Source organism: Nicotiana tabacum, chromosome 9 (genome assembly GCF_000715075.1).
Source record: "Nicotiana tabacum cultivar K326 chromosome 9, ASM71507v2, whole genome shotgun sequence".
In the NCBI taxonomy this organism is placed as follows: domain Eukaryota; kingdom Viridiplantae; phylum Streptophyta; class Magnoliopsida; order Solanales; family Solanaceae; genus Nicotiana; species Nicotiana tabacum.
Genome location: NC_134088.1, coordinates 115,346,327 through 115,358,335, shown reverse-complemented (window position 1 = coordinate 115,358,335; position 12,009 = coordinate 115,346,327).

Genomic DNA, 12,009 nt, shown 5'->3' with positions numbered 1-12,009 from the left:
TAATATTATTATACAAAAAAATATTTTTTTTCAGTAGATATAAAATGTTAAAATCTAATTTTAATTTATCAAGATTTTAAAATAAATATCATTTGTTAAAAAGATAAAATTAAGCTACTTTTATAACAAAAGAGACTTAAAGTTTAAAAATGTCCTCTGAATATTTTGATGTTTCTTTGTTTTTTCTCGGGTTTGAGTCTAAACCTTTCCGTTTGATATTTATATTTCTTTTTAAGGATGATGATGGAATTTGTTCTTTGTAACCTAATTACATAAGGTTTGTTTTCAAAGTTCATTATATTTATATGTAAGTTAAGTGGACCTCTTCTTGTAAAAAAATAAAAACTTTGTAGTTATTTTAAAATTTCAAATATATTAGTTTATCAAAATATTAAAATAACAATTGTAGTTATAATTTTACATAGTATGGTTGTAGCTCGATTTATTTTTAAATTAATATTACCATATTAGTTTAAACTTCTAGAAATTTATACTTGGAATTAAGTTTAACTCTTAAAAAGTCAAAACGAAAAAGAACATGCATTGCTAATTTCTAATGATTTTAGGTATTCTATTATCAGTAATATTTGGGAAAAGAATCTAAGAACATGAAAAATTTTAAGTTCCACGTATTAAACTCAAAAAAAAAAAGAAACAATTAAATCCATGCATAAGGATATAAAGTTGGTCAAATAACGAAAAATATTTTATAAAATAAAATTTATATTAAATTTAAAGTCCTGAATATTAGGAAGTTTTACATGCTCCAAATAAGAAAAGATTTAATAAGCAGAATATTAGTTGATTTTGAAGTCCTAAATATTAGAAAAATAATCAAATGACTAATTTTTTTAGTATGAAATCTATTTTTAAAGGGTAAAAAAGGCGAACGACATTTCGCTAAGGGCTTTCGTGCTTTTAATACAGTATATATTACTATGCAATAACAACAAAATCAATCTAGCTTTAGTGTACGTGCAACCGTTGCACGTGTGGTTAGCGTCAATTAGTAAATATGTGTATATGAAGAACATGTAAATCAAGTTATCAAATGCTAAATTCTAAAATGTCTACATTAAGTTAATATTTTAAAATAAGTAACTTTGTACAGAGAAAAGTATAAGGAGTTGTCATTTATTTGAACGTATACCATAAAGAAAATTAATTAATGACAACTAACTTAGAATATATTTTGTCTTCTAATGTTTCATTCTTATTGTTTTTAACGTTTGTACTTTTAACAGCTTGACTCTTACTACTATATTATAATCTATTTTATTATAAGTTTCGAAAAGAATGACTTGGATTTTTTGTAAATTATTTAAATCAAAGACTTTTTTGGTTAATTAGGATTGTTCTTAATGTTAAAGTGATTTTTTTGTTATTGATTCAAATTTTAATAATAGCTCATCCCAAGTTTTAAATATTTAATTGTAATTATAATTTTTATCCAATAAGAATTTCTCGTTCAATATAATAAAAAAGCGTTCAGAGTACGCGCATCGCGCGTGTAACCTATCTCAATGAGTGTTTGAGTTATAAAATAAAAATATAAGTTCCTAACAATAGTCATTAATATTGGAATTGTACATATAACTAACTTAATTAAGAAAAAAATATCTCATAGAATGTCACGACCCAATTTCACCTATAGGTCATATGGCGCCCCACACTACAGCTAGGCAAGCCAACCAGTAATTTAAAATAATCAAGAAAATAAGCAACTCTTAATTCAACCAATGTGTGTGCCAAGACCTGGTGTCACAAGTGTATGAGCATTTAGTAGATTATACAAAAGTCCAAATACTGTTCGAAATGAAAATAGACAGAATAAAAATAATACAAGAAGATGCACTGGTAGCTGCAGGACGACTCAGAAAGGCAGCTCACCACTACGCCCCTGGATAACGAGGATGTGCGATGATAGGTCCTCCACTAGTATCTGTCTCAGATCCTGCACAAAAAGTGCAGCAAGTGTAGCATGAGTACGTAAACAACGTGTACCCAGTAAGTATCAAGCCTAATCTCGAAGTGGTAGAGACGAGATGGCCGACTTTGACACTCACTAAGGGTCAACAATAATAAATGGAATAAATTATAATTATTCAAGTGAACATGATTCACAGAATTTACAATAATATATTTAACCAACAGAAATAATTAAATCCCTTCAAATGCAACAATTCTCAATATATTAATTAAATTCCTCCAATTCAAATAATTTTTAATTTATAAATTTGTCTCATTTACAAGAATAACAAATAATTCCTTAACAAGCAGGAATAACAATTTCTTCAATATTCCAAAGATCTCCAATTTATCAATTAACTTCGCAAGCTGAAATAAACAATCGAAGTATCGTATAATTATTATTATTAAGCACGATTTCTGCCGAGGTCGTACGACCCGATCCAGAGTTTCGTGTACATTGCTGAGGGACGAGCGGCACGATCCATAGATGCAACTATTCTGCCGAGGCGTTCGGCCCAATCCACAAGAAAGGAGGACATTTTCTTATGTACCTCCGGAATGAGAGTCTTTATTGCAAGATTGATTCGAGAGGATAAATAATTTATTTCAATAATTAATTAATCTAAACAAAAATTAAGCATATGAAAATTTTATCTTTTACTACCTTTCAAAACAATTCACAATATATACATCGAATAATTTAATTAATAAAGAATACAATTTACACAAGTAATTCATGCTTTGAGTCCTAAACTACGCAGACTTTAGCATTAGTAGTAGCTACGCACGAACTTTCGTGACCTCGTGCGTACGTAGCCCCCGTAATTAGCAATAATTATTTAATTTAATCTATATGGGGTAATTTTCCCCTCACAAGATTAGACAAGAGAGTTACCTTGTCTCAAAGTCCACTTTCCGATTACCGCATCGCGTAAAATTCTCGATTCGACGCCAAAAAATCCGAAGCTATCCAAATATTATACATAATAATAATATATATTCAATAATTCGAAATTCATCTATTAAATAAATTACCCTATCCAAAATGGTAAAATTTCAAAAATTCATCCCGGGCCCACGTGCCTGAATTCCAAAAAATTTCAGATGAAAACGTTACCCATAATCTCAAGAACTCAAATATATAATTTCTATCCAATTTCATAACCATCTTCGTGGTTAAAATTTCGTTTTTATAAAAATCTAGGTTTTTCACCTAAACCCTTGATTTCTAAGATTTAATAGTTATAATCTACCCATAATCTATGTATTTAACTCGAGGTGTGTAAAATTAACCTACCTCCAAATTGCTAGTTGAAATCTCCTTTCAAAGAGCTCTCAAATTGCCCAAACATGGAAGAAAAATGAATAAAAATGGATTGAGCTTCGTCCATTTTAAGGTTCTGCCCAACAGTGATTTTCGCATCTGCGGCTCATAAGCCATTTCTGCGGCGCCCGAACATACCAACAAGTTTGAAATCATAAAGCAGACTCGCTCGAACTCTCGAAACGTGTAAAATAACATCAAATCTAAGAATCATACCCCAAACCAAATTGATTCAAACTTAAGAACTTCAAGTTTTTTAATTTACTACCAACGCGCCGAAACATACTTAAACTACTCGGAATGACACCAAACTTTGCATGCAAGTCTTAAATTACTATACAGAGCTATTCCCAAACTCGAAATTCCAAACGGACTTCAATTACTCAAAAACCTACCCCAAACCAAATTTAAAGAACTTTAAACCTTCAAATAGTTGATTGTTTTCATTATTAAGCGCAAAAACGCTCCCGAGTTATCCAAAACCCGATTCGAACATACGCCCAAGTCCGAAATCATCATGCAAACCTATTGGAACCGTCAAATCCCGATTCCGGGGTCGTTTTCTTAAAATGTTGACCGAAGTCAAACTTGGCCTTTTAAGGCTAACTTAAGGAACCAAGTGTTCCGATTTCAACCAAAACACTTCCAAATCCCGAACCAACCATCCCCGCAAGTCATAAATCAATAAAAGCACATATGAGAAGTTTTATTTTAGGGAACGGGGTTCTAAAAGTCAAAATTACCTGTTGGGTCATTACATTCTTTACTCTTAAACAAACGTTCGTCCTCAAACGAGTTTAGAATTGTACCTGGAGTGCCGAATAAATGTGGATATCTGCTCTGCATGTTTTGCTCGGCCTCCCAAGTCGCTTCCTCGACTGGTTAGCCCCTCCACTGGACTTTTACTGCAGAAATTCTCTTGGACCTCAACTGGCGAACCTGTTTATCAACAATGGCAACTGGCTCCTCTTCATAACCCAAACTCTGATCTAGCTGAACTGTGCTGAAGTCCAACACATGTGATAGGTCGGCATGATACTTCCGGAGAATAGATACATGGAAAATCGGATGAACTCCCGATAGACTGGGAGGCAATGCAAGCTCCTAAGCAACCTCCCCAACTCGTCTCAACACCTCAAATGGACCTATAAATCTTGGGCTCAACTTGCCCTTCATTCCAAATCTCATAATTCCCTTCTTCGACGAAACTTTCAAGAGAACTTTTTCGCCTATCATAAATGATAAATCACGTGCTTTCTGATCCACATAACTCTTCTGTCTGGACTGTGCTGTACGAAATCGCTCCTAAATCAATTTTATTTTTTCCAAGGCATCCTTCACCAAATTAGTACCATATAACTTAGCCTCACCGGGCTCAAACCACCCGATGGGCGAACGACATCGCCGACCATATAAAGCCTCAAATGGAGCCATCTCGATGTTGGATTGGTAACTGTTATTATAAGCAAACTCGGCTAAAGGCAAGAAACGGTCCCAGTGACCTCCAAAGTCAATCACACATGCCCTGAGCATATCCTCCAAAATCTGAATTGTCAACTCTGACTGCCCGTCGGTCTACGGATGAAAGGCAGTGCTGAGCTCTACACGGGTCCCCAATTCACTATGTACTAATCTCCAGAAATGTGAAGTAAACTGAGGGCCTCTATCTGATATAATGGAAATTGGCACACCATGCAACCGAACTATCTCCTGAATATAAATCTGGGCCAACCTCTCTGAAGTATATGTAGTCACAACAGGAATAAAGTGTGCCGACTTGGTTAACCTGTCAACAATCACTCAAACTGCATCAAACTTCCGCAAGGTCTGCGGTAACCCATCTACAAAGTCCATAGTAATGCGTTCCCATTTGCACTCTGGTATAGTTATCTACTGAAGTAGGCCACCTGGACTCTGGTGCTCATATTTAAATTGCTGGAAATTTAGACACCTAGCTACATACTCAATTATGTTCTTTTTCATTCGCCGCCACCAATAATGCTGCCTCAAGTCACGATACATCTTCGTATCGCCTGGATGAACAGAATACCGAGAACTGTGTGCCTCCTCCAGGATCTTTTTCCTCAGTTCATCCACATTAGGAACTCATAGACGATCTTGGAGTCGTAGAACACCATCCACACCAATAGTAACTTCCTTGGCATCACCTCGTAGTACCGTTTCTCTAAGAACCATTAAGTGTGGATCATCATACTGGTGAGCCTTGATCTGTTCAAATAGTGAAGACTGAGCCACAATACATGCAAGTACTTGGCTGGGCTCTGAAATATCCAGCCTCACAAGTATGTTAGCCAAGGACTGAATATCCAAAGCTAATAGCCTTTCCTCTACTGAAATGAAAGCCAAACTACCCATACTCTCCGCCTTTCTACTCAAGGCATCTGCAACTACATTTGCTTTACCCGGACGATATATGATAGTAATATCATAATCTTTCAGTAATTCCAGCCATCTGCGCTGCCTCAAATTTAGTTCCTCTATTTGAACAAATGTTGCAAACTGCGATGATCAGTATAAACTTCACAGGACACCCCATAAAGATAATGCCTCCAAATCTTTAGAGCGTGAACAATCGCAGCTAACTCCAAGTCATGTTGAACAATCGCAGAAAAAGTACCTCAGCTGTTGAATAAGTGGGGATAACAGCTGCGCATATCATGCTCGGTCTCCCATGTAGCCTCTTCGACCGGATGACCTCTCCACTGAACCTTCACGGAAGCAATGTTCTTTGACCTCAACTTTCGAACCTGCCTATCCAAAATACCCACTGGTTCCTCAACATAAGATAGATCCTTGTCCAACTGAACCGAACTAAAGTTTAACACATGAGACGGATCGCCGTGATATTTTCGAAGTATGGAAATATGGAATACCGGATGAAACGCAGAGAGACTAGGTGGTAGTGCAAGTTTGTAAGCCACATCTCCAACTCTCTCAAGAATCGCAAAAGGCCCAATATACCTAGGGCTCAACTTGCCCTTCTTCCCAAACCTCATCACCTCCTTCATAGGCGAAACCCAAAGCAATACCTGCTCACCAACCATGAATGCAACATCACAAACCTTCCGATTCGCATAACTCTTCTGTCTAGATTGGGCTGTACGAAGTCAATCCTGAATCAACTTAACCTTTTCCAAGGCATCCTGAACTAAGTCTGTACCCAATAGCCTAGCCTAGCCTCACCCGGTTCGAACCAACCCACTGGGGACCGGCACCGCCTACCATACAAGGCCTCATACGGAGCCATCTGAATGCTTGACTGGCAACTGTTGTTGTAAGCAAACTCCGCAAGTGGTAAGAACTGATCCCAAGCACCCCCAAAATCTATCATACACTCATGAAGCATATCCTCTAGTATCTGAATAGTGCGTTCGGACTGACCGTCCGTCTGAGTGTGAAATGTTATACTCAACTCCACATGAGTACCCAACTCTCGATGTACAACCCTCCAAAACTGTGAGGTAAACTATGTACCCCGGTCAGATATGATAGATACCGGTACACTGTGAAGTCTAACAATCTCGCGAATATATACCTGAGCCAGCTGCTTTGAAGAGTAAGTAGTAATCACAGGAATGAAATGAGCTGACTTGGTCAATCTATCCACAATCACCCAAACTGCATCGAACTTCCTCCGAGTCCGTGGGAGCCCAACAATGAAATCCATAGTGATCCGCTCCCATTTCCATTCTGGAATTTCTAACTTCTGAAGCAATCCACCAGGTCGTTGATGCTCATATTTCACCTGCTGACAATTTAGGCACCGAGCTACATATTCCACTATGTCTTTCTTCATCCGCCTCCACCAATAGTGCTGTCTCAAATCTTGATGCATCTTTGCAGTACCCGGATGAATGGAGTACCGCGAACTGTGAGCCTCCTAGAAAATAAAGTTGCGCAAACCATCTATATTTGGCACACATAGCCTGCCCTGCATCCATAATACATCTTCATCTCCAATAGTGACTTCCTTGGCATCACCGTGCTGAACTGTGTCCTTAAGGACAAGCAGATGGGAGTCATCATACTGACGTTCCCTGATACGGTCATAAGGAGAAGACTGAGAAATCACACAAGCCAAAACTCAACTCGGCTCGGAAACATCCAATTTGACAAACTGGTTGGCCAAGGCCTGAATATCCAAGGCCAAAGGCCTCTCTGCTACCGGTAAATATGCTAAGCTGCCTAAACTCTCCGCCTTACGACTCAAGGCATCGTTCACTACATTGGCCTTCCCAAGATGATAAAGAATGGTGATATCATAATCCTTAAGCAACTCCAACCATCTCCGATACCACAAATTAAGATCCTTCTGTTTAAACAGATGTTGTAGACTTCGGTGATCAGTGTAGACCTCACAATAGACACCGTACAAATAATGCCGCCAAATATTTAAGGCATGAACAATAGCTGCTAACTCAAGGTTGTGTACAGGATAATTCTTCTCATGCACCTTTAGCTGTCTGGACGCGTAGGCAATCACCCTACCATCTTGTATCAACACTGCGCCGAGGTCAATACGCGACGCATCACAATACACAATATAAGACCCTGAACATGTAGGTAATACCAACATTGGGGCTGTAGTCAAAGCTGTCTTGAGCTTTTGGAAGCTCTCCTCACATTCCTCGGCCCATATGAACGGAGCACCCTTCTGGGTCAATCTGGTCTTAATAGTTGTTCATAATCAATTACAAAATCGTCAATTAACTTCATGTTAACAAAAATCTAGTTTTAAACCTTCACAATACTAATAACGAGATACGAGGCATGAAGACCTCATAATTATTTACCCGAATTAATGAGTCACATTTAACGTCACCTAGGCGGGAACCTACCTCGTAGGTTAAAACTCAATTATTACAACACAAAATTGGCAAGTATGCACAGAGAATTTCATATAGAATTTTCAAATAAGCCTAACAGGCATGACTCCCTATTAGTACTATAATACAAATTAAAATTCACAAGGGAGAACTTAAATACAAGAATTTTTCTCACAAGGATCTCGTCCTTATATAACTTCCACCGCAGCTCGTAGCCCGGTTTAAACATATCAGTTTATATTAAAATGCGAGGATCTCGTCCTCGGTTCTGAATCACAAGTAATATGCACATCGTGCCAATCGAAACTTTTCATTTGCTCCTTCTAAATAATTTCCATTAAAAAAAGAAAATCACAACACATAATGAACCCCACACCGGTAGGGCATATAATTCACAATTTGTAATTAATTATCCTTAAATTACATCAAAACTTACCGAAATGAGTAACAGAAAACCACATTTAGCCTCACATGTCTTATTAGTGACCAACATGGAATGATAGGCGTACTTATCTCCATGGAATCTCCCAACAGGAGTAAACACATAAGTAGATTATAGAATTATGAAACTCACTCATAAGTGGAGCACAATAGGAGGACTCGTCTCGATACTCAGAACCGAATCAAGTTAAGGAAATTATTCCTTTATATTATATCAAGGTCGTACCTGTAACGACACGAACTGATTTAGCGACCTTCGCCATACCATAAAATAAATATATCAACGGCTGGGTCTCCACCTCTAGGACGCCTTCTACCCATCTGTCCTCTTCATAGGCTTGCCACGAACACTTGTAGAGAATTATCTCTCCCAAGGCAAATTTCTTCTTTTGTTATGCTGACTCAACACTGTTGAGCTGACCAATTTCTTAACATACTCTTAGATTCTTCTTTGGGGTAACCCTTACCCCTATTTATACACAACGATCACAAAAGTAGAGCTCCATACAAACAAATCTTGTCACGGACCACATAGTCTAGACTCTCGTCAACAAGTGTACTTCCTCCGAAGCACCCCAAAATCCACAACAGTGACGTCCACGCTGAGTAGACCTTCTACAAATTTAGAGTTGTTTCTATAACTCCTTTGGTATTGAAGTATAGGATTATTAAGGAGGCGGACATACCGCAAGTCCCAACCTTATCCTCTACAAAATCTCAGGTCTTAAATATGCGTAAATTTTAGGGAACCTTTCAGTACTACATATATACATTTCAGGCCAAAACTGACATAATACATGACCCCGCAATCCACCCATTGGTAGTGGACTCCCCCCACTCGGCGCGAAGTCATAGGTCACAACGTCCGATGATTCACAATAATAACCTTCACAGCTTGTATAAATCAACCAGATGCCAACGTCCGTTGCACCCCCACATGATTCACTAGGTGATCTCTCAATATGCCCGCATTTTCAGTCGGAACCACACATTAAGGCAATGTTTGAGCATCTCTGGCTCCCTCATAGTCCATCTGCGGTATCACGAACCGTCGACGCACAACTGATACCAAGTTCGCAATGTGATACACAAATGGATACAAAGGAATATATGACATATGTTTCAAGCTAAATCAATGCCGCATGATAAGGAGTCAAAGAAGTGAATATTTCTTAACAGTTCCATAGCCTCTCGAAGATAAGTACAGACGTCTCCGTACCGATCCGCAAGACTCTACTAAACATGCTTGTGACTCATGACACCTATGAACCTAGAGCTCTGATACCAACTTGTCACGACCCCAAATTCCCTCCGTAGGATGTCGTGATGGCACCTAGTCTCTAAGACTAGGTAAGCCTATCAATGAAGAATAATAATAAATATCTGGAATAAATAAACTACAATTCAAACAATTTCAACTCCCAAAACCCGGTAGAAATAAGTCACAAGCTTCTAAAAATTTATTCTTTATGTCTCTATACATCAGAGTCTAAAGCAAATAAGGAAGACAACATAGTAAGATAGAAGGTGACTCTGGAGTCTGCGGACGCTGGCAGATATACCTCGAAGTCTCCTCGTACAGCTAGTTTACTGATGCGTGGTCTGATAAGATGTACCTAGATTTGCACAAAAAGATGTGCAGAGGCGTAGTGTGAGTACACCATAATGGTACCCAGTAAGTGCCAAGCCTAACCTCGGTAGAGTAGTGACGAGGTCAGGTCAGGCCCTACTGGAGAATAAATAATGGCATGGTAAAATGTTTAAACAATATTATAAGATAAAATGACAATAGAAATGAATCAAGTAGTATGTCACATTTAATTACATCAAATAATGGCAAAAAAATACCTCATGGAAACAAAACAGAATTCTTTTCAACTTTAAGAAAATCACAACAATAATCAAAGGCAATTGTGGCCATAAATCAATATCAACAAGGGCACTCCCGAGGTACCGCATCGTAGTCCCAAATCATAAACAAATTCACAATATCTCATTTCCTTATCTCACCGCGGGAGCCTTCACAATTTATTTTAAAGAAAATATTTTTCCTGAAATAGCATCCCGCGTTTTAGCCATCCTTATCACACCGCATGACTTCTAGTAGTTTTCCCTACTAGCCACGCGTATTAAGCCACCCTTATCTCACCGCATGCGTTTCAATACCCATACCTTATACCACCGCATGCGTATTAATATCACAATATATCACAATTTGCACCTCAAGTGCTCAAATAATGTAACTTGCCAAAATAATTCAACAATAATATTTTTCCACAATAAAGAGCTCACGACTCATGCCAAAATAAATCATCAATAATATTTTTTCACAATAAAGAGCTCACGACTTATGCCAAAATAAATTATCAATAATATTTTTTCACAATAAAGAGCTCACGGTTCATGTCAAAATAATTCAACAATAATATTTTTCCACAATAAATGTCAAAATAATTCAACAATAATAATTTTCCACAATAAAGAGCTCACTGCTCCATCACAATGAGTACAAAAATCTTACAAAAATATTCAGGAGTAAATAATTCAGGAAAATAATATTTCAAAATATTTAATACGTTGCTTCAATATCAAGTTTTAAAATGTCAAATACTTCATATTAATAATATTTAATTTAAATAAAATCAACCTTTAAATAATGCACAGAATAAAAGAAACCAAGTTCTAACTAAACAGATAAAACAATTACCAGGAAAAGGTCAAGCAAATTTAAAATATAAACATTAAATCAATAATGAAGAATATAACAAAATAAAATAATTTAATTAATGGGCAACAATGATCTACACAATTTAAAATATAATCTTTCATATTTAGCCTGTGTACACACTTGTCACCTCGTGTACACGACTTTCCACATATTACAATTATCAATCCTAGGGGGAATTTCCCCCACACAAGGTTAGACAAGTCACTTACCTCGACTTGCTCCAATTTAACCAAGTATTATGCTTTTTCCTCGATTTTCCGACTCCGATCGACTCGTATCTAGTAATAATTAATTCGATACAGTCAACAAAAATTATAGTAATCAATTTCATAAGAAAATATTATATTTTTCAATAAAATCCGAAATTAGCTCAAAATTTGCATCTCGGAACCCGACGAAACTTACAAAATCCAACAACCCATTCAATTACGAGTCCACCCATACCAATTTTACCAAATTCCGATAACAACTCGACCATCAAATCTTAAATTTTTGTTTTTGGAAGATTTTGCAAAAATCTTGATTTTTCTTCCATAAATTCACGGATTCATGATGTAAATGAGTATGGAATCATCAAATATATTCAATATAGGATAAGGAACACTTACCCCAATGTTTTCCCGTGAAAATCGCCCAAGAACCGTGCTCCAAAAATCCAAAACGAAATGAAGGAAATGACCCTTTTTGGTCCTTAAGTT